This window comes from Pseudophryne corroboree, chromosome 3, assembly GCF_028390025.1.
Source record: "Pseudophryne corroboree isolate aPseCor3 chromosome 3, aPseCor3.hap2, whole genome shotgun sequence".
In the NCBI taxonomy this organism is placed as follows: domain Eukaryota; kingdom Metazoa; phylum Chordata; class Amphibia; order Anura; family Myobatrachidae; genus Pseudophryne; species Pseudophryne corroboree.
Window position 1 is genome coordinate 86,679,230 of NC_086446.1, and position 24,875 is coordinate 86,704,104.

Consider the following 24,875-nt stretch of genomic DNA (forward strand, 5'->3'; position numbering starts at 1 on the left):
GATCCTGTGCCCAGAGGAGGCTGGGTGCATTACAGGGGAGCTCTCCTGAGTTTCTCTGAAAAAGAATTTTGTTAGGTTTTTTATTTTCAGGGAGCTCTGCTGGCAACAGGCTCCCTGCATCGTGGGACTGAGGAGAGAGAAGCAGACCTACTTAAGTGATAGGCACTGCTTCTTAGGCTACTGGACGCCATTAGCTCCAGAGGGAGTCGGAACGCAGGTCTCCCCTCGCCGTTCGTCCCAGAGCCGCGCCGCCGTCCTCCTCACAGAGCCGGAAGATAGAAGCCAGGTGAGTATAAGAAGAAAGAAGACTTCAAAAGGCGGCAGAAGACTTCAGATCTTCTCTGAGGTAAAGCGCAGCGGTAACGCTGCGCGCTATTGCTCCCACACACAACACACACTGCAGGCATTGATGGGTGCAGGGCGCAGGGGGGGCGCCCTGGGTAGCAATAATAAACCTCTAGGACTGGCTACCAGGCATATATAGGCTGCGGAGGCAGTATATATTATAATCCCTCGCCAGTATTACAAAATTGAGCGGGACCGAAGCCCGCCGCTGAGGGGGCGGAGCTTGATCCCACAGCACTAACCAGCGCCATTTTCTCCACAGCACACTGCAGAAGCTGGCTCCCCGGACTCTCCCCTGCTGAAAACGGTGACACAGGGCAGAAAAGAGGGGGGGATGGGGGCACTTGTAAGGCACAGTGAGTGTATTATATACATATAATTATATAAAAGCGCTATTTATCTGGGAATTTTGTTTCCAGTGTCAGTTGGCGCTGGGTGTGTGCTGGCATACTCTCTCTCTGTCTCTCCAAAGGGCCTTATTGGGGAACTGTCTCCATATAAATATATCCCTGTGGGGGTGTGGGGGTGTCGGTACGAGTGTGTCGGCATGTCTGAAGCGGAAGGCTCATCTAAGGAGGAGGTGGAGCAGATGATTGTGGTGTCTCCGTCGTCAACACAGACACCTGATTGGTTGGACATGTGGAATGTTTTAAATGCAAATGTGACCTTATTACATAAAAGGATGGACAAGGCAGAGTCCAGGGAAAAAGCAGGGATTCAATCCATGGCTTTGACGGTGTCACAGGGCCCTTCAGGGTCTCACAAACGTCCCCTATCCCAAATAGCAGACACTGATACCGACACAGATTCTGACTCCAGTGTCGACTACGATGATGCAAGGTTACACCCAAGGGTGGCAAAAAGTATTCATTATATGATTATTGCAATAAAAGATGTTTTGCATATCACAGATGACCCCTCTGTCCCTGACACGAGGGTACACATGTTTAAGGAAAAGAAACCTGAAGTAATCTTTCCCCCATCTCATGAGCTGAACGCGTTATTTGAAAAAGCTTGGGAAACTCCGGACAAAAAACTGCAGATTCCCAAGAGGATTCTTATGGCATATCCTTTCCCATTTATACACATACGGATGCTTTATTTAGACCGGCAATAGCATCGGCTTGGGTTTGTAGCGCTGTAGCAGCTTGGACAACTACCTTGTCAGCTGACATTGATACCCTAGATAGGGATACCATTTTATTGACCTTAGGTCACATTAAAGACGCAGTCTTATATATGAGAGACGCTCAGAGAGACGTTGGGCTCTTAGGTTCGAGAGCCAACGCCATGGCGATTGCGGCTAGGCGAGCCCCGTGGACCCGCCAATGGATGGGTGATGCCGACTCAAAGAGGCATATGGAGGTTTTACCTTACAAGGGTGAGGTTTTATTTGGGGAGGGTCTCGTGGACCTGGTTTCCACTGCCTTATGTTCCCCCACAGCAAAAGAAAACTCCACAATATCAGATGCAGTCCTTTCGGTCGCATAAGTCCAGAATAGGTCGGGAATCTTCCTTCCTCGCCAGAGGTAAGGCTAGAGGGAAAAGAACGCCTGCTACGGCTAGATCCCAGGAGCAGAAGTCCTCACCGGCTTCTACTAAATCCACCGCATGACGCTGGGGCTCCACTGAGGGAGTCCGCACCGGTGGGGGCACGTCTTCGACTCTTCGGCCAGGTCTGGGTTCTGTCAGACGTGGATCCTTGGGCGATGGAAATTGTATCCCAAGGCTACAAACTGGAATTCGAAGAGGTGCCTCCTCAACGATTTTTCAAGTCGGCTTTGCCAGCTTCTCCCCCAGAGAGGGAAATAGTGTTAGCTGCATTTCAAAAGCTGTGTCAACAGCAAGTGATTATCAAGGTTCCCCTAGTCCAACAGGGGAAAGGGTACTATTCAACCCTGTTTGTGGTCCCGAAACCGGATGGCTCGGTCAGACCCATTATGAATCTAAAATCCCTAAACCTGTACTTGAAAAAGTTCAAATTCAAGATGGAATCGCTCCGGGCAGTGATCTCCAGCCTGGAAGGGGGGGATTTTATGGTGTCACTAGACATAAACGATGCATACCTTCATGTCCCCATATATACTCCTCATCAGGCATACCTGAGATTCGCTGTACAGGACTGTCATTACCAGTTTCAGACATTGCCGTTTGGGCTTTCCGCGGCCCCGAGGATTTTCACCAAGGTAATGGCGGAAATGATGGTGCTCCTGCGCAGGCAGGGAGTCACAATTATCCCGTACTTGTACGATCTCCTGATAAAGCGAAATCGAGAGATCAATTGCTGAAAAGCGTGTCGCTCTCCCTGAGATTGGTTGGAGAGGTTGGATTCTAAATCTACCAAAGTCACAACTGATTCCAACGACTCGGCTATCATTCCTAGGCATGATTCTGGACACGGAACAGAAGAGGGTTTTTCTACCAATGGAAAAAGCCCAGGAACTCCAGAACATGGTCAGAGACCTGATAAAACCAAAAAGAGTGTTAGTTCATCAATGCACTCGAGTTCTGGGGAAAATGGTGGCAGCCTACGAAGCCATCCCCTTCGGCAGGTTCCATGCGAGGACTTTTCAGTGGGACCTACTGGACAAGTGGTCCGGGTCCCATCTACAAATACATCAGAAAATAAGCCTGTCCCCCAGGGCAAGGGAGTCTCTCCTGTGGTGGCTGCAGAGTGCTCACCTTCTAGAGGGTCGCAGGTTCGGCATTCAAGACTGGGTTCTGGTGACCACGGACGCGAGCCTCTGAGGATGGGGAGCAGTCACACAAGGAAGAAATTTTCAGGGACTATGGTCAAGCCAGGAGGCTTGTCTACACATCAACGTACTGGAATTGAGGGCCATATACAACGGCCTACGACAAGCGGAGAATCTTCTTCGCGACCTACGGTTCTGATTTAATCAGACAACGTCACAGCCGTGGCTCATGTAAACCGCCAAGGCGGGACAAGGAGCAGAGTGGCAATGGCGGAAGCCACAAGGATTCTTTGCTGGGCGGAAAATCACGTAAGCGCTCTGTCAGCAGTCTTCATTCCGGGAGTGGACAACTGGGAAGTAGACTTCCTCAGCAGACACGATCTCCATCCAGGAGAGTGGGGACTTCATCAAGAAGTCTTTACAGAAATAACAAGTCTTTGGGGACTTCCTCAAATAGACATGATGACGTCACGCCTCAACAAGAAACTTCGGAGGTATTGTGCCAGGTCAAGGGACCCTCAGGCAGTAGCAGTAGACGCTCTGGTAACACCATGGGTGTTTCAGTCGGTCTATGTGTTCCCTCCTTTGCCTCTCATCTCAAAAATATTGAGAATCATAAGACAAAAAAGAGTGCAGACAATTCTCATTGTTCCAGATTGGCCACGAAGGGCCTGGTATTCAGATCTTCAGGAGATGCTCACAGAAGATCCATGGCCTCTTCCTCTCAGGGAGGACCTGTTGCAGCAGGGGCCCTGCGTATTCCAAGACTTACCGCGGTTACGTTTGACGGCATGGTGGTTGAACACCGAATCCTAGCTGGGAAAGGTATTCCGGAGGAAGTCATCCCTACTCTGATAAAGGCTAGGAAGGAGGTGACGGCGAAACATTATCACCATATCTGGAGGAAGTATGTATCTTGGTGTGAAGCCAAGAATGCTCCTACGGAAGATTTCCATCTGGGCCGTTTTCTCCACTTTCTACAGACAGGAGTGGATATGGGCCTAAAGTTAGGCTCCATTAAGGTACAGATTTTGGCCCTGTCTATTTTCTTTCAGAAGGAATTGGCTTCTCTCCCAGAAGTCCAGACTTTTGTAAAGGGAGTGCTGCACATCCAGCCTCCTTTTGTGCCCCCAGTGGCGCCATGGGACCTTAACGTGATGTTACGGTTCCTGAAGTCTCACTGGTTTGAACCTCTTCAAACGGTTGAATTAAAATTTCTCACTTGGAAGGTGGTCATGTTGTTGGCCTTGGCATCTGCAAGGTGGGTGTCAGAATTGGCGGCCTTGTCTCACAAGAGTCCCTATTTAATTTTCCATGTGGATAGAGCAGAGTTGAGGACTCGTCCTCAATTTTTGCCTAAGGTGGTTTCTTCATTTCATATGAACCAACCTATTGTGGTGCCTGTGGCTACGGGTGACTTGGAGGACTCCAAGTCCCTGGATGTAGTCAGGGCCTTAAAAAAGTTTATGTAGCCAGGACGGCTCGGGTTAGGAAAACAGAAGCACTGTTTATCCTGTATGCAGCCAACAAAGTTGGCGCTCCTGCTTCGAAGCAGACTATTACTCGCTGGATCTGTAACACGATTCAGCAGGCTCATTCTACGGCTGGATTGCCGTTACCAAATTCGGTAAAGGCCCATTCCACTAGGAAGGTGGGCTCTTCTTGGACGGCTGCCCGAGGCGTCTCAGCTTTACAGCTTTGCCGAGCAGCTACTTGGTCGGGTTCAAACACTTTTGCAAAATTCTACAAGTTTGATACCCTGGCTGATGAGGACCTCATGTTTGCTCAATCGGTGCTGCAGAGTCATCCGCACTCTCCCGCCCGGTCATGAGCTTTGGTTTAAACTCCATGGTCCTTACGGAGTCCCCAGCATCCTCTAGGACGTAAGCGAAAATAATTTTAAACCTACCGGTAAATCTTTTTCTCCTAGTCCGTAGAGGATGCTGGGCGCCCGTCCCAGTGCGGACATATTTCTGCAAGGCTTGTATATAGTTGTTGCTTACATAAGGGTTATGTTACAGTTAAGATCAGTCTTGGGCTGATACTGTTTTGTTCATACTGTTAACTGGTTGCGTATATTCCATGTTATACGGTGTAGATAGTGTGGGCTGGTATGAATCTTGCCCTTAGATTAACAAAAATCCTTTCATCGTACTGTCCGTCTCCTCTGGGCACAGTTTCTCTAACTGAGGTCTGGAGGAGGGCCATAGAGGGAGGAGCCAGTGCACACCCATTCTAAAGTTCTTTGTAGTGCCCATGTCTCCTGCGGAGCCCGTCTATACCCCCTGGTCCTTACGGAGTCCCCAGCATCCTCTACGGATTAGGAGAAAAAGATTTACCGGTAGGTTTAAAATCTTATTTTTTGTACCAAAATCTAATCCCTACAATGAAAACAAAGATTGGTATTTGTATTTTGTCAAAGTCAGAAAAATATCTCTATGCACACTACCATATTTGCACCTCACACAGGTCCGTGCTGCGCATGCGTACGCTCTCCCGTACGTGCGCATACTCACAGTCGCGGGCACCCGCAGGCGCATGGTATGCGTATTTACGGTAGAGTTTATGCGATTGTAGCGTGCGACTCAATCATTACATATTTTCAGTAATAATGTATTTTGTAGATCATGGTCCCTTTGATAGACTCTGAAAGTTTGGTTAATATAGAATGTTTATGAACAGAGGAATCCCTCTTTGTTTGATACGAAGGGTCAGACAGGAGTAATACAGTGGTGTTTAGTATCCATCGGAAGAATATTTAATTAGAAATATTCCGGTGTTGGTTTGAAACAGATCAATCGCTCGTGCGAATAGTTATGGACATAAGAAGTTTATGAACATTTACTTTATTTGCACTTTATTACCCATGCGGCGGGAAACCCAGTTTCCCTCCCACCTGAGCAGTTGGAAATAGTCACAGCCCACCTGTATGAATCAACCTATGACCTTTTGTTATAATGCAGAGCCGAATTCCTGTGTCCAATGAACAATGAGATTGTAGGGACCATTGAATTGTATTGTGTGTGGGGCATAAATAGCGGGCCGACCATATCCAACTTCACTCTCTTCAACGGTTCTCATTGCTGATAATCGGGAGCTGGATATCGAGGCGCATGCGATCGTTCCCCTTGTGCGTAAGTTCTCTCCGTAATCATATTGTCTTACTGTGAGCCATCTCTCTCTCTCCTTTCTCTTTCTCTCGTATTTTCCTTTAATTGTATTGTATGTTATTTCCTGTGTAGTTATCTGGTTAGTTGGTTTATGTTATATTGTAGTGTATCATTTGTACTGTGATTCCTTTTTTGCAAGTATAATAGTCTTAATACATATAATAGGTTTCGGACCCTAAGCCCAGGTATCTGTGTATTCTTTTTAGTGTTAAGTATTCCCTGAGCGTCGGTGACGCTCAAGCAGCTTTATAGTTAATCAGGTTACACAAGGTTGCACTTACACTTTGTCTCTACACTAAGGTTTGCTGTGTATTTCATTGCCAAAGGTATAGATATAAAGGTTTAACGTTGTGAGCGTCTGCATCGCTGGTGATCTCCTCGTGGTCCCGAGCGCCGCTACGCTATAGCGAATCATTACGATAGTCAACAGCCAATAGCGTGCCTGCCTGTGATCACTTGGTCGTGAGTGAACGTGACGCCTGAGCGTCTCGATCACGGCTAAGCGATCGATACGCAACTTGCGTACCCTTACGGTACTTCTTACGTAGATAGCGTACAGTGTTCTAAGACCTCATATTGGGTTATATATACGATAAATATTTAGCTTTATCAATTGGAGGCTCGTCCTGTCCTTCACATATCTGCACTAGGTAGATCAGCAGACATTATCCCTCAGCAAAGGGCGGGAGGTTGTCTCGTAGTGCTGACGGGATAAGCGTCTGCTTCGCTTAGATAAGAGTGCTGAAGGAATCCGGGAACCGGAGGTAAGAACAAAACGCTAGTGTCTTTTAAAACTGTATTTTTCTGTCTTGCGTACACACGCACGCACACATATATATATCTGCATTTCTTTTTTTCTTTTTCATTTTCGTATATCACTCTCCTGTCTGCCAGTTTTTATAGTTGATAGAAGTGCTAAAAGAGATTTGCCGTTATTTCATAGTTTAAGAATAGAGGTAACATAGTTAAAGTGTAGACAAACACACAGTTTTGCCTAGGAGATAAGGCGAAGTCAGTGTGGTGTGTGGTAGATGACCAGGGATCATCTACATTGATAAAAATATAAATTGTGTTACTGTGGATCTTTGCTTTGCGTACACGTGTCCCTAACAAAAGACTTGTGTACGCAATCCAAAGGCAGACGCACGCAGCGTACATTACGCAACGGAGCGTCCGGTTACGCCCACGTAGCTCAAGTCACGATAAGTTGATTTTTAACGCAACGCGATAAGTAACGCAAAGCGGTAAATAGCGCCACAGGCGATAAATAACGCAAGTCTATTTTTGGAAATCCGAAATTTAAATTAACAGATCCTGCTTCTAATTGGTAACACAGCTGGGCTAAAGAAAAATTTCTGCGCAGAAATAGAAATAGAAGCAAAAGTGTACATGTGATGAGTGAGTGTTTTTGTATTACATAAGTTTATATAACTTAGAGGTTGAACCAAAAAGAAAAGTCGAGTACTCGTGAGGGACATACGTGTAAGTGACGTGCACGGTGGCTAGGGAGGCATCTCTGGTTAAATATACAATTTTGAGCATTAGAGTATAGCGGACCAGTATAGAACAAGACCAGGAGGTCGTACAGAACAAGACCAGGAGGTCATAGTAGGCCAGCAGGTCCAGGTACAGTAAACAGGGAAGTCCGCTATACAGTTCAGAGGCACAACACCAAAAGAAGGGTTGGTGCAAGACCCATATAGGCCGTACAAGCTCTGGCTGAAGGAATTCGCAGTCGTAAGTTTCGATTCCATTGGTCTTTCCGTACATAAGCTTAGTTGTTTGTGTACTGAACGACTGGACCGCACGTAATTGTGTACAGTAGTTAGTAATCTGACCTAGTACCATTAGAGTAAAGGGGTCACAAACGCTATTTGTACATTCTGACGTGATTTGTGTAATTTTTTATTTTTTCAAGAAGGGAAGTTCGCTGGTCACTCAGGAACTATCTGACAACCTCACCTTTACTGGAAAGAGTAAGTGTTCTGCGGATAACCCTCGCATGTTCCAGTAAACAAAGGTTTTTATAGGTGCCCTGGGTCGAGTGCGCCAGCACCATATCGGTGTGATCAGGTCGCATTGGTCGGCGTGGGCGAGTGAGTGGGGTACTCGGTAAACCGCCACCGTCAGCCTATTGTGAACAATCTGGTTTTCTGTGAGGGTTCGCTGAAGACCTTGATATAGAGATCAGAGGTAGAGCAAGCAACGCCTGCAGAGTTATGGGGGCCAGTTGTTCAGGTAGGGGGCGATCAACCTCGGTTCGGGTTGATTCAGTGGTCCGACCAATTGGGTCGGCCAGGTATATCATGTGTGAGAAATATGGAAGTCACACAGAGGTTTTATGTGATGAATGGGAGAGAATGACGGTACAAGACCGGGAGAAATTCCCAAGAATAGGTAGCTTCAGCCCAGAGGTGTTACAAAATTTAAGGAGGAGGATATGTCTCATAAAATCAACAAAGAGACGAATCCAGCATTATGATTATTTACAGTTGTGGCAACAGGAAGGTGAGATACAGAGAGGTTTGGCTCAGGCGGCAGGATCTGGCTCTAACAGAAAACTGATTGCCACGGCCCGCCGCCACCATATATAGCAGGAGAGAAGTTGATTACGGAGAAGGACGCACTAAGGTGTAACGCACAATCACTTAGTAACTGTGTAAATGTTAATGATAATGTTAACCCATTAACCCATACAAGTATTAACCCGTGCAAGTTGTACCCTGTTTTGAACTTTCCTCAGGAGTGTGATCAAGAGGACGAATCGGCAACGATTTCAGCGCTCTCTCTAGCAGCCACCATAGCAGAGACCACAGTAGGCACAGCTCCACCCACGAGATTAGTAAAGGCCCCTAGCGGAGGGATAGGTGAGGTCGTATCAACTGGTAAGTACGGCACCATGCATTATGCTGAAACTATTTCACCACAGCCTGTAGAATCTACACAGAATGAGGTTGTTAGAATTACACCTGTCAGAGTAATAGCAGTGCCAAATGGGAAAACAGACGCATCAGGAGCCACTCCCATAAGGAACATTGCCATGTACAGCCCATTTTCCCGAATGGAATTAAGGACCATAGTGTCTGAATTCCCTGACCCTAGAAAAGATTTAGTTGCCAGCCAAAAATACATCACAGACTTAGGAAACACTTTAGAGCCCAATAATAAAGATTGGCAGATATTGCTAAGAGCTTGTTTACCCTCCAATGTCGACTCAGCTCAATTTTTAGCTGATTGTGGACTAGATCTGGATGTACCTCTTACAGATGTGTACAACAAAGATAACGTAAAAAGGATAAACTTACAGTTAAAGGAGCTTTTCCCAGCAGTTGTTAAATGGAACAAAATATTTTCCATTAAACAAAAAGAGTCAGAAACAGCTGCAGAATATTTTCACCGGGCACTATTAGAAATGGCAAAGTACACTGGTATAGAGGACATTAGGACAAATCCAAACCATCAAGAAGTAGCAGTATCTGTACTAATGGATGGTTTGAAGGAAACATTAAAGGCAAGGGTACAGACCACGCAACCATGTTGGCGAGGTCTGTCAGTGTCCACTTTGAGAGAGGCTGCTATTGATCACGACCGAAACATCACCAGACACAGGGAGTCGCAGAGTGATAAGCTAATGTCGGTAAGTATACAGGCCCTGACCACAAAGCAGCCTGCGTATGTACCACCAAACCCTGTGGGTAAGTCAACTATGGTAACATGTTATTCTTGTCAAAGACAGGGACACTATGCACGAGACTGTAGAGCGAAAAATTCGCAAAGATCATACCAACCCCCTAGACAACGACACGACACACGACATTGGGAGCAAGGTCCGCAGAAATGGAGTTATGAGCCACATACAGGGGAAACAAAAAGATATCCCCCAAACAGAGACTGGCATGCCTCTGGTAATTCCCAACTATCTCCCTCACAAGTAGTTGCTGCCAGCGGAATACAGACCGGTCACCATACCCAATAGGGGTGTGGCCATACCTGTAATCTGCAGCCAGTGAAATTGATTGCCAACCTTGGAAGTGAACCCGAGGTCGCAATTAATGTAGCTGGTAAAACTTTAAACTTTCTTGTAGACACAGGGGCGGCCAAGTCAGTGATAAATTCGACAGTGGGCATGAGAACCACTGGTAGGACAATTCCAGCCATGGGAGTAACAGGAGTAGTCCAGCACTACCCTGTTAGCAAACCAGCCGAGATTACAATAGGGCCTTTGCATACCAAGCATTCCTTTTTGCTAGCTGCATCGGCACCAACCAATCTCCTGGGAAGAGACTTACTGTGTAAAATGGGGTGCGTCATTTATTGTACTCCTGAAGGTGTATTCTTGGACATACCTGAGAATCACGCTCAGGAAGTGCGAGACATGTTAGACTCCCCGTCAAAATTAATGTCACATACCATTATGACAAATAGGAATCCATCCCAAATAGAAGAGATGACATCTCAGATACCAGAGTCACTTTGGACAAAAGACGGACAGGACACTGGATTAATGGCAAACGTAGCTCCAGTAGTTGTACAAGTAAAAGATGGTAGGATAGCTCCAAAAATCCCACAGTACCCTCTGAAGCCAGAGGTGGAGTTAGGAGTTTACCCAGTAATAGAGCGCTTGCTACAACAGGGCATTCTGGTAAGAACGTCCAGCACTGCTAATAGTCCCATCTTCCCTGTGAAAAAGAGTGGGGGGAGGGGTTACAGACTAGTGCAGGATCTAAGGGGGATTAACAAAATAGTTGAGAGTCAGTTCCCCGTAGTGCCAAATCCAGCTGTCATCCTAATGCAAATCCCTCCCACTGCCAAATTTTTCACTGTTATTGACCTCTGCTCCGCTTTCTTTTCGGTACCTCTGCACCCTGACAGCCAATATTTGTTTGCATTCACATACAGAGGAGTCCAATACACGTGGACTCGATTACCCCAAGGTTTCATAGATAGTCCAAGTATATTTTCCCAGGCTTTGCATGATTGTTTACAGTCTTTCCAACCAGACAGTGGATCAGTATTGATACAGTATGTGGACGATTTATTACTGTGTTCAGATTCACTGGAAGCATCTCTGAAGGATACGAAACAGCTCCCGTTTCATCTTTCAGACACCGGACACAAGGTGTCCAAAGACAAGTTGCAATTATGCCAAACTAAGGTAAAATATTTGGGACACTGTCTAACACAAGGACTGAGACACCTGACCGCTGATAGAATCCAAGCAATTAGAGACATGACCCTGCCACAAACCCAACAACAGATCAGAACGTTTTTAGGAATGTGTGGGTATTGCCGTAATTGGATCCCAGGGTTTTCCATTTTGGCGTTACCTTTGCAGGAAATGGTCTCCTCAAACAAACCTGATAGGATTTCGCATACAGACGAGTCCGAAACAGCATTTGAGAGACTCAAACAGTGCCTAACGCAGGCACCAGCACTAGGTATGCCAGACTATGGGAAACCCTTTGAACTATACGGAACAGAAAATGCTGGTTGCGCGGCAGGAGTACTAACCCAAAAACACGGTGATGCCAGCAGGCCAGTTGCATACTACAGCGCTCAGCTAGACACGGTAGCGCGATCCCTCCCCACATGCTTGCGAAGCGTTGCTGCGATAGCATTGCTAGTGACAAAAAGCGAAGATGTCGTGCTAGGCCACAACCTCACAATCCATACGCCACATGCAGTATCAGCCTTATTGAATTCTGCCCAAACCAGACACGTCTCATCAGCGAGATTTACAAGATGGGAATTGGCACTAATGGCCCCCGTAAACATCACCATAAGGAGATGCAGTGCATTAAATCCTGCAACATATCTCCCAGGTGTGCCTGGTCAGGCACAAAGGGTGGAAGGTGAGAGTGATGGGGAAGGAGGATTTAATACAAAGGAAGATACACATGATTGTATGGAATATTTGACCCAAAATTTTACCGCAAGGCCTGACATCAGTGACAACCCACTGGAAGATGCAGAACTCACGTTCTACACGGACGGTAGTTGTCATAGACAGTCAGACTCGGGAGACTTGTGTACTGGATACGCAGTCGTAGATGACCAAGACACCATAGAAGCGGAACCGCTAGGCCCACCTCACTCAGCCCAGGTTGCTGAACTGGTCGCCCTAACCAGAGCATGTGAATTGGCTAAGGGTAAGTCAGCCAATATCTACACCGATTCTAGATACGCATTCGGGGTAGTCCATGATTTCGGAGCCCTATGGCGTCTCAGAAATTTCATGACGGCCGCTGGTACACCGGTAGCGCATGCAGCTCACATAAAAAGGCTTCTAACAGCGATACAGGAACCCGACAGAGTGGCTGTTATCAAATGTAAAGCACATACATATAGCCAAGACCCAGTATCACTTGGTAACAGCCGAGCAGACGAAGCTGCTAAGTTAGCAGCTGCTACCCCCATACAGACAGACACCACACAACTGATGGTATTCAATACCATCAACACACAGAAGTTGTGTAAAATGCTAAATTTGTGTTCCACACAGGAAAGAGCGGTCTGGAAGGCAAAGGGATATGGCCAGGAGTCCTCAGGGCTCTGGATGGATGGACATGGTAAACCAGTGGCCCTCAGAGCATATCTTCCATGTCTGGCTGAAGCAGCTCACGGGCTGACTCATCTAGGCAAGGAGGGAATGTGCAAATTGGTAAGAGCATATTGGTGCGCCCCAGGATTCTCCTCTCATGCGAGTAAAAGAGCAATGTCATGCCTTACCTGTCTGAGAAAGAATATTGGAAAGGCAATACCTACAGAACCATCCCATATCCCACCTGCCGGCGGCCCTTTCCAGGTAATACAAATTGACTTCATTCAATTACCCCCTTGTCGGAATTTGAAATATGTACTTGTTTGTATAGATGTTTTCTCGAATTGGGTCGAAGCATTTCCTGCAGCTACAAATACCGCTACGTTTACAGCAAAGAAAATTGTGCAGGAATTTGTATGTAGATATGGTATCCCTAGAATAATCGAAAGTGATAGGGGTACCCATTTTACAGGTGATGTCTTTCAAGGAATGTGTAAGTTGATGGGAATTGATAGCAAGCTGCACACTCCGTACCGTCCACAGGCGAGTGCGAAGGTCGAAAGAGTGAACAGCACTATTAAAAATAAATTGAGTAAAGTGATGGCAGAGACAGGATTGACATGGCCAGAAGCTTTACCCATTGTATTGTACAGTATCAGAACCACTCCCAGGTCCCCTCTTAATCTGTCTCCCTTTGAAATCTTGTTTGGTCGACAACCGCATGTCATGATTAACCCTCAGGATGATTTGAAATGTAACAATGAAGTAACTGTAAAGTACTTGATTAACATGAGTAAACAGTTAAGGAATCAAAATGATAATCTAAAGTTGGTGATTCCTGATCTACCTGATAGTAATTGTCATGACATTGAACCTGGGGATTATGTAATGATACGGAATTTTCTACGCTCAGGTTGCCTTATTGACAGATGGGAAGGACCATACCAGGTCTTATTGACTAGCACTACGGCATTGAAAGTTGCTGAGAGAGAGACTTGGGTCCATTCATCCCACTGCAAGAAGGTTGCTGATCCAGAGAAGTCCCGTGATAAGGAACAGACGGTAGAGGTTGTATCACTGGAGTGTCTGTTCCAGGAGGACTGAGGCGGCACCTGAGCCTTGAAGACCGAGAGCTGTTGTCGACTCCCCACTCCCTTTTATTATTTTCCTCCACTTCCCATCCCCTCTCCCTCAAATTTCTTTTTCCTCCTTCTCATTCTTCTCCGTTTCCTCCTATAAGATGGACTTGCCCCAAGAGACTGTGATCCGGATTTTCCTGTTGACCATGATGTTGACCAGAGCAGTCTGTTCCGGCGAGAGTACCATGGAGGTCGATAGAGGTTCTGGAATGGGTTCTGATGATAAAGATGGAGGCGTAGTTTTCCAAGATCAACCTAACCAACAAGCAAAGGCGAGTATCAGAAAACGATCCGATAGCATTGATCATAGAAGAAATTGTGACGGATTGTTAGCTGAAGAAAACTGTATCTGTAGGCTCTGTAACAATGTCATTGAGGATGGGTGCATAAAGAAATGCCAATCCAGTTTTAATATCCATATGGACCGGCATCCATTGAGTGATTATCACTCCTTAGTGGGTAATGTATTAAACAAAACAGATTGTTGGGTATGCTCTCAAGTACCTCAGGGTCATAGCAAATCAGGACTAGTACCATTTCCTTTAACGATAGGGGAGGTACTTGAGTTAAATGGTGGGAGACCGGTGGACCGGAGGTTTAATATCTCCAGCCCTCCTAGTTTAAAGCTCCACCAATACCACGTGGATAGGTCCCTATTATGTTTTAACATCTCCAATCCCAGAAAGCCGGGAAATTGGGAAGTATCATGGAGTAACCACACCATGACCTTTTCACATAGAGCAGATAGAATGCCTACAGATACAGAACTTGTACGCCACATAGCCAGTAGAGGAAAATCTTTCCGGTATAGATACACCTTAGGAAATAGGATTACTAGAGTTGGAGAAGTATCACCAGGATACTGTGCACATATCGTACAACCTGATACGTGTATTAAGCAGATGGAAGAATTAGGGTTAGGAGATTTCACCTGGAAGGTGTGTAATATGGTTATGTCCTTCTCCGTCCCATATGTTCTCCCCGATGATGCATATTTCATATGCGGGAGAAAGGCGTACAAGTGGCTTGCCCCAAACTCGGAAGGATTGTGTTATATTGGAAAAGTATTGCCTGAAGTAATGACTGTAACACATGACAAAATGAAGGACATACATCGTGGTGCCCAAGCTCCTTATACTCACACCCATTACGAGCACGTTGTTAAAAGGCACCTGATAGAGAAGACAGAGCATCCGGCCTCTGATCTGATAAGTGAATCCACCGGGATTCAATTCTTAATCGCGTTAGATTTCACCCGCACCGCTAGAGGAGTGCTAAATTATAAATACATATCGGCGCTCGCAAATTTGTTAGACAATATCACTGAAATGTATGATGACACGTTTAGATATACGGGAAGGGAACTTCAAGCTTATAAAACAGAACTGGTGCAGCATAGAATGGTTCTTAATTACCTCACAGCAGTAACAGGCGGATATTGTGTTACATTGGCAACACAGTACGGCGTGAAATGTTGCACGTATATCACGAATAGCACAGAGGATCCGGTCGAGGTCATAGACCAAAAGATGGACGATATTCTCCAATTGAAGTGGGAATTTCGCCGAAAACACAATCTCACTCTTGCTGCTGTAGGTAATGAGCTGACTGGTTGGGTGTCATGGTTGAACCCGCGAAATTGGTTCTCCGGTTTGGGAGACTGGGCTCAAGGAGTCATAATGGATGTTGGGAAGTTTCTCCTATGTATCTTAGGTGTTATCATAACGATCGGTTTGATATTTAGATGCGGTCAGGCTTTAATGAGGTGCAAACAAAGTACCAGAGTGATGAGTTTGAGGAGTGAGGAAACTGTAATTAACCTGGATTTGATTTACGACCCAATGATAGAAACAATGATGTGATGAAAATGCGATTTCTACGGTCCGTTTCTTTCACCTGTTTTTCTGGTTTTTCTCCAAGATAAAAAGACCCACTTGGACGAGGAAGTTGACGAGACGCTATACAGACAACGGATAGACCAAAGAAGTTTTGACCACTTGAGATATGGACATTTGATGAACTTTGCCATGGATCCCCAGTTTCCCTAGAATTCTTAAAATTACGCTAGCCCAACATTTTTTGTAAATCTAATGGCATTGACAAAGCTTATTGCTCACGCCTAATGAACAAAACAGCGCAAAGAAGACGACTTTCAACTGATACCGAACAAAACTTCAACCGACAGATGTACATTAACCTGACATAGAATACCACCGCATTTACCGTAATTAGGTCTTTTCTTCATTTCTACAACCCTCAGGTAATGACACACATAGTATAGGGAATACAGGCACAGATATCAGCAATCACATATTCCCCCATTCATGTATCATCAACTAAAATGTGCTCCCCATTTTGTTCAAAATCCGAAAAGAGCTCGGTAAAGTTTGACAGCCCATCCACAGACCCGTACCACGGGATAAGAAGGAATTCAAATGTATACTTCGCAATACCTCGAAGCTTGATTTACAACACGTACGGCACGATGATACATGACCCCCCCAAACACGGATTCATACACACATGCTTCTGCTATCTCACTAGGTCATACCCTCTTCACACCTACTCCTCTCTCCTCCCTTACCCAACCATGGAAATGAATTAACCCCTAACATATATTTTTCTCCTTTTGAAATGTTTTCAGGAAGTGGCAGTTATTATTGACTGCCAAAGGGTGGACTGTCAAAGTCAGAAAAATATCTCTATGCACACTACCATATTTGCACCTCACACAGGTCCGTGCTGCGCATGCGTACGCTCTCCCGTACGTGCGCATACTCACAGTCGCGGGCACCCGCAGGCGCATGGTATGCGTATTTACGGTAGAGTTTATGCGATTGTAGCGTGCGACTCAATCATTACATATTTTCAGTAATAATGTATTTTGTAGATCATGGTCCCTTTGATAGACTCTGAAAGTTTGGTTAATATAGAATGTTTATGAACAGAGGAATCCCTCTTTGTTTGATACGAAGGGTCAGACAGGAGTAATACAGTGGTGTTTAGTATCCATCGGAAGAATATTTAATTAGAAATATTCCGGTGTTGGTTTGAAACAGATCAATCGCTCGTGCGAATAGTTATGGACATAAGAAGTTTATGAACATTTACTTTATTTGCACTTTATTACCCATGCGGCGGGAAACCCAGTTTCCCTCCCACCTGAGCAGTTGGAAATAGTCACAGCCCACCTGTATGAATCAACCTATGACCTTTTGTTATAATGCAGAGCCGAATTCCTGTGTCCAATGAACAATGAGATTGTAGGGACCATTGAATTGTATTGTGTGTGGGGCATAAATAGCGGGCCGACCATATCCAACTTCACTCTCTTCAACGGTTCTCATTGCTGATAATCGGGAGCTGGATATCGAGGCGCATGCGATCGTTCCCCTTGTGCGTAAGTTCTCTCCGTAATCATATTGTCTTACTGTGAGCCATCTCTCTCTCTCCTTTCTCTTTCTCTCGTATTTTCCTTTAATTGTATTGTATGTTATTTCCTGTGTAGTTATCTGGTTAGTTGGTTTATGTTATATTGTAGTGTATCATTTGTACTGTGATTCCTTTTTTGCAAGTATAATAGTCTTAATACATATAATAGGTTTCGGACCCTAAGCCCAGGTATCTGTGTATTCTTTTTAGTGTTAAGTATTCCCTGAGCGTCGGTGACGCTCAAGCAGCTTTATAGTTAATCAGGTTACACAAGGTTGCACTTACACTTTGTCTCTACACTAAGGTTTGCTGTGTATTTCATTGCCAAAGGTATAGATATAAAGGTTTAACGTTGTGAGCGTCTGCATCGCTGGTGATCTCCTCGTGGTCCCGAGCGCCGCTACGCTATAGCGAATCATTACGATAGTCAACAGCCAATAGCGTGCCTGCCTGTGATCACTTGGTCGTGAGTGAACGTGACGCCTGAGCGTCTCGATCACGGCTAAGCGATCGATACGCAACTTGCGTACCCTTACGGTACTTCTTACGTAGATAGCGTACAGTGTTCTAAGACCTCATATTGGGTTATATATACGATAAATATTTAGCTTTATCAATTTTATAGTGTCTGCCGTGTAGTCTATTTGGGATCTGTTAATTTGCCGGCTGTCGGGACCCTGGCGGTCAGGATGCTGACACCGGAATCCTGACAGCCGGCAATACCTCCAGGTGGAATCCCGGCGCACAGAGGCTATTTCCACTCATGAGTGTCCACGACACCCATATACTCTGATACTCTGTATATATGTTAATGTATTTTGCTGAAGGCACTTTGTGTTTACAAGTTGCCAGGCAATGTACGGGACAGAGAGAGAGTTGCACGTTGCAATGATGTGATATCACTCCGCCTGGGCTTCCGGCGTGTACGATCGGCACTGCATGTCACTGGTGCTTCTATAAAGGTAAGATCAGTGTGTTATGCATTTGTCCTGAAGAAAGTTTTTAAGTAATAAAACTGAAACGTTGATGGTGCGGGAGGTGCTAGTCACCTGTATCTATTCTTTTTGAGCAAACATTCGGTGTGCACCAGTTTGATTGATCAAACGAAGAACTCCTCATTTGATCAATCAAACTGGTGCACACCGAATGTCTGACAATAAGAAATTGTACTCCAACTGAGTATCTGTTTTTGATTTGTACAGCAGAAAAGGCTATTTCTCTCTGTAAATGTTGTGAATTGAATGGTCTATTATTGACCTTGTGAGTAAACATTTTAAGTACAGTGTTTTAAAGTGCTCTAAAATACTTTTAAGTAATTGTGGGTAATACTCTAATTATCTAATTCCTGTTAGCGCCCTCAGATCTGTTTTGTGTGTGTATATATATATATATATATATATATAAAACACCAAAATATCCTTATCTTGCGCTCGTAGAACCAGCAGCACTACAGGCGAGACCTCAGTTGCCAGATCTCAAACATACATAGAATAGAAAAAACAGATCCTGAGCGCGCTCTGTTAGATGTATAGATAAAGCGGAAGTCCTTCCAAGTAGGTATATCTTATACTATGGATAATTGAATTTCTTGGGTTCCTTAGCAAGGTGTGCGCTTGGCAAAGGGAGTAATTTTCTTATCTGGAATACTGACTAATGACTGATAAACCCAACGCGTTTCGTCAGTTTGACTTCATCAGGGGTAACTTGTTTGGGGAAAAAGAAAATACCATTTGACGGTTTTCTTTTAAAAAATTATAGTAGTTTAGAGAAGTAAATCAATAGGTACCTACCAAAAAATATTTTTGTGTTGAAACACCTATAAACTCTGTAATTCTGCATAAAGAGTATTATGATCAACCTAAAGAAGAAAGAAACATAGGGGCTTTAAAAGAGTGTGTCTTCTTTAGGTATAATCAACATTAATGTACAATAAAATTGAAAAGTATTACCTTTATATAATTAAACTCATTGTATAAAAAAATAAGAATTTACTCACCGGTAATTCTATTTCTCGTAGTCCGTAGTGGATGCTGGGAACTCCGTAAGGACCATGGGGAATAGCGGGCTCCGAAGGAGGCTGGGCACTCTAGAAAGATTTATGACTACCTGGTGTGCACTGGCTCCTCCCACTATGACCCTCCTCCAAGCCTCAGTTAGGACACTGTGCCCGGACGAGCTGACATAATAAGGAAGGATTTAGAATCCCGGGTAAGACTCTTACCAGCCACACCAATCACACCGTACAACTCGTGATACTATATCCAGTTTGACAGTATGAAAAACAACTGAGCCTCTCAACAGATGGCTCAACAATAACCCTTTAGTTAACAATAACTATTTACAAGTATTGCAGACAATCCGCACTTGGGATGGGCGCCCAGCATCCACTACGGACTACGAGAAATAGAAGTACCGGTGAGTAAATTCTTATTTTCTCTGACGTCCTAGTGGATGCTGGGAACTCCGTAAGGACCATGGGGATTATACCAAAGCTCCCAAACGGGCGGGAGAGTGCGGATGACTCCGTAGCACCGAATGAGAGAACTCCAGGTCCTCCTCAGCCAGGGTATCAAATTTGTAGAATTTTGCAAACGTGTTTGCCCCTGACCAAGTAGCTGCTCGGCAAAGTTGTAAAGCCGAGACCCCTCGGGCAGCCGCCCAAGATGAGCCCACCTTCCTTGTGGAATGGGCATTTACAGATTTTGGCTGTGGTATGCCTGCCACAGAATGTGCAAGCTGAATTGTACTTTACAAATCCAGCGAGCAATAGACTGCTTAGAAGCAGGAGCACCCAGCTTGTTGGGTGCATACAGGATAAACAGCGAGTCAGATTTTCTGACTCCAGCCGTCCTGGAAACATATATTTTCAGGGCCCTGACAACGTCTAGCAACTTGGAGTCCTCCAATTCACTAGTAGCCGCCGGCACCACAATAGGCTGGTTCAGGTGAAACACTGACACCACCTTAGGGAGAAATTGGGGACGAGTCCTCAACTCTGCCCTATCCATATGGAAAATCAGATAAGGGCTTTTACATGATAAAGCCGCCAATTCTGACACTCGCCTGGCTGAAGCCAAGGCTAATAACATGACCACTTTCCACGTGAGATATTTCAGATCCACGGTTTTTAGTGGCTCAAACCAATGTGATTTTAAGAAACTCAACATCACGTTGAGATCCCAAGGTGCCACAGGAGGCACAAACGGGGGCTGAATATGCAGCACTCCTTTCACAAATGTCTGAACTTCAGGTACTGAAGCTAGTTCTTTTTGAAAGAAAATCGACAGAGCCGAGATCTGTACTTTAATGGAGCCTAGTTTTAGGCCCATATCCACTCCTGCTTGCAGGAAATGCAGAAATCGACCTAGTTGAAATTCCTCTGTTGGGGCCTTATTGGCCTCGCACCATGCAACATATTTCCGCCATATGCGGTGATAATGCGTTGCCGTAACATCTTTCCTGGCCTTAATAAGCGTAGGAATTACTTCTTCCGGAATACCCTTTTCCTTTAGGATCCGGTGTTCAACCGCCATGCCGTCAAACGCAGCCGCGGTAAGTCTTGGAACAGACAGGGCCCCTGCTGTATCAGGTCCTGTCTGAGCGGTAGAGGCCACGGGTCCTCTGAGAGCATCTCTTGAAGTTCCGGGTACCACGCTCGTCTTGGCCAATCCGGAACCACGAGAATTGTGTTTACTCCTCGCTTTCTTATTATTCTCAATACCTTTGGAATGAGAGGCAGAGGAGGGAACACATAAACCGACTGGTACACCCACGGTGTCACTAGAGCGTCCACAGCTATCGCCTGAGGGTCCCTTGACCTGGCGCAATATCTTTTTAACTTTTTGTTGAGACGGGACGCCATCATGTCCACCTGTGGTTTTTCCCAACGGTTTACCAGCATCTGGAAGACTTCTGGGTGAAGTCCCCACTCTCCCGGGTGGAGGTAGTGTCTGCTGAGGAAGTCTGCTTCCCAGTTGTCCACTCCCGGAATGAACACTGCTGACAGTGCTAGTACATGATTCTCCGCCCATCGGAGAATTCTTGTGGCTTCTGCCATCGCCATCCTGCTTCTTGTGCCGCCCTGTCGATTTACATGGGCGACTGCCGTGATGTTGTCTGACTGGATCAGCACCGGCTGGTGTAGGAGCAGGGATCTTGCTTGACTTAGGGCATTGTAGATGGCCCTTAGTTCCAGAATATTTATGTGAAGGGAAGTCTCCTGACTCGACCATAGTCCTTGGAAGTTTCTTCCCTGTATGACTGCCCCCCAGCCTCGAAGGCTGGCATCCGTGGTCACCAGAACCCAGTCCTGTATGCCGAACCTGCGGCTCTCTAGAAGATGGGCACTCTGCAGCCACCACAGTAGACACACCCTGGTTCTTGGAGACAGGGTTATTAAGCGATGCATCTGAAGATGCGATCCGGACCACTGGTCCAACAGGTCCCACTGAAAGATTCTGGCATGGAACCTGCCGAAGGGAATTGCTTCGTAAGAAGCCACCATCTTTCCCAGGACCCGTGTGCAGCGATGCACTGATACCTGTTTTGGTTTCAGGAGGTCTCTGACTAGAGATGACAACTCCCTGGCTTTCTCCTCCGGGAGAAACACTTTCTTCTGGACTGTATCCAGAATCATACCCAGGAACAGTAGCCGTGTCGTCGGAACCAGCTGTGACTTTGGGATATTCAGAATCCAGCCGTGCTGGTGCAGCACCTCCTGAGATAATGCTACTCCCACCAACAACTGTTCCTTGGACCTCGCTTTTATTAGGAGATCGTCCAAGTACGGGATAATTAAAACTCCCTTTTTTCGAAGGAGTATCATCATTTCCGCCATAACCTTGGTAAATACCCTCGGTGCCGTGGACAGGCCAAACGGCAGCGTCTGGAATTGGTAATGGCAATCCTGTACCACAAATCTGAGGTACTCCTGGTGAGGATGGTAAATGGGGACATGCAAGTAAGCATCCTTGATATCCAGGGATACCATGTAATCCCCCTCGTCCAGGCATGCAATAACCGCCCTGAGCGATTCCATCTTGAACTTGAATTTTTTTTTTTTTTAATGTAATATTTTTATTGAAAAGAAGTCGAATATGCTGATACAAGACAAACAGGAGATGATGACTCCAAAGAAATATCCAAAATCACATACAAGCTATCCCGTGGGGAATAACCAAATGTAACAACAACACGGATGCACATCATCAATATATTGTATGTAAATATCTGTCGACAACAATTTTTTACGTTTAAACAAAAAATAAGAGAAGAATAGGGGAGAAGAGACAAAGAAGAAGAGGAGAAGAGAGGGGGAGAGAAAGGGAAAGGGTGGGTGGGAGAAAGGGAGATCATCATAGGAGCATACAAGGTAGAGGCCGGGCGCAGGAGGGGAGACCTCCCAACTGTAAACTTTACATCCTGGTAGACGAGGGTATAGTATAGGTGAACCAAGGGTCCCAGATCCTCCTAAATTTCTCTGACCTATCCCGTAAGGAGGCCGTGATGTTCTCCATCATGGAGATATGCCAAATTTTGGCTATTAACATGCTCCTAGGGGGGGAGTAGTTTTTTTCCAATTTTTAGCTATCACACATCTGGCAGCGTGTAGGATCTGGAGTACCAGGTTGCTCTCCTGGGAGTCTAGATTGGACAAAGGTAGGCCCAGAAGGGCCGACCAGGGACATAACGTTACTTGCGAGGAGAAAATGGAGCTAATGAGGGTTTCCACCTGAGACCAGAACGTGCAAATTTTGGGGCATGACCACCAGATGTGCAAAAAGTCTCCAATTTGACCACATCCACGCCAACACAATGGTGATGACCCAGGAAAAAACTTATGTAGTGTAGCAGGGACCCGATACCATCTAGTATAGACTTTATAGGAATTTTCCTTCACTAAGGAGGAAATTGAGGACTGAGCTACCTTTTGCCTAATAATTTCCCATGAGTCCTCTGCTGGGGGTGGGCCAAGGTCCTGTTCCCATTTACGCTCATGGGGAAGTATGTTCGCTGCCTTCAGAGAACGTAGTAAGCCATAAAGTATAGAAATAATACCCTGCCGCATGGGAGAATAAATACACAAACGTTCTAAGGGAGTAAGTTGACGTATGACTTGGGATTTTGAAAGGGAACTTAAGAAAGAACGAATTTGTAAATACTCATAAGATACAGGTTGGGGGATATTATATTTGTCACGTAGGGACTGAAGGGAGCGCCAGGAGGAGCCCTCTATGAAATCAAACACCAGTCCCGGACGTGGGCTCAAATGGAACCACAGGTGGGACCGTAAGGTGGAGCCAGGGGGGAAATCCTGATTGTCCCAAATGGAAGTGATGGGCGAAGGGAAAGTGGATAAACCGTAATGCCGAATGCAGAAACACCATAGGGAGCAGGTAAATTTAGTGGGAGAGGTGCACGCTTTCATTATCTGGGTTGGTCTGGTCGGCGCAAGTAGGGAAACCAAAGTGGAGACCCCGGCCGCCAGACGCTCGATACGGATCCAGGGTAGATGGGGCGCTGGGGAAAACCAGGCGATAGCCTGGCTCAGGTGAGTTGCGTGGTAGTATTTACGAATATCCGGCAGACCTCTGCCTCCAGATAGTGGATCACGTACTAGAGTAGAGATCCTAATTCTAGGAGGCTTACCAGACCATATAAATTTTAGGAAGAGTTTCTGCATTCGGCCCAGGGCCTCAGCGGGGATGCGTACGGGAATTGTTTGAATCAGATATAAGAGCCTGGGTAGGATGTTCATCTTTACTGAGACTATCCGTCCGAACCAGGCTATAATCTGCTTGTCCCAGACCCGAAGGTCCGACTCTATACACTTGAATAAAGCTGGGAAGTTCTCAGAGTATAGGGAGTCGTAGGAGTTCGTGATGAACACGCCTAGGTATTTAATTTTCTTGGGGCGCCAAGCAAAATTAAAGTTAGCAGCTAGGAGAGATCTGGTGTCCTCACCGAGATGTAGAGGGAGGGCCTCCGATTTGGAATAGTTAATACGATATCCCGAATAATGAGAATATGATGATAGGGTTTTAAATAGATTGGGGATAGAAATATTAGGTGAAGACAGAGTTAACAGAACATCATCTGCAAATAATGACAATTTGAACTCCTCGTTGCCAACACTAATGCCCTTAATATCAGGGTTAGCCCTAATCATGCACGCCAATGGTTCGATGGTCATAGCAAAGATTAATGGAGACAGAGGGCACCCCTGACGTGTACCGTTATTGATGTGAAAGAGGGGCGAGTCCTTACCATTAACCCTAACTCTGGCAGAGGGGTTGGAGTAGAGTGCCTGAATACCCTGAAGTAGGCTTCCTCCCAGGCCGAACCTACGTAAAGTGGCGAACATGAATGGCCACAATATTTTATCAAAAGCCTTCTCCGCGTCAAGCGAGAGAAGGACAGAGGGTAATTTATCTTTATTGATAAGATGGACCAAATCAATGGTTCTACGGGTATTGTCTCTAGCTTGTCGGCCTGGGATGAAGCCCACCTGGTCAGCGTGTATCAAACGTGGAAGAACTGGGTTTAGTCTTAG

At 45.7% G+C, this 24,875-nt stretch overlaps 1 protein-coding gene across 2 annotated transcripts in view; it reads right to left on the reverse strand.

Annotated features, from left to right (window-relative positions):
- Positions 1–24,875, reverse strand: part of LOC135057048 (oocyte zinc finger protein XlCOF22-like) — a 70,191-nt gene that overhangs the window by 21,221 nt on the left and 24,095 nt on the right. The window contains exon 2 of one of the 2 annotated variants that reach the window (XM_063962922.1): positions 19,114–19,181. The exons of the other annotated variant lie outside the window; for it this stretch is intronic. The gene's annotated coding sequence lies outside the window, so the exon portion shown is untranslated. The remainder of the gene's footprint in view (positions 1–19,113; positions 19,182–24,875) is intronic. 2 annotated transcript variants of the gene reach the window in all.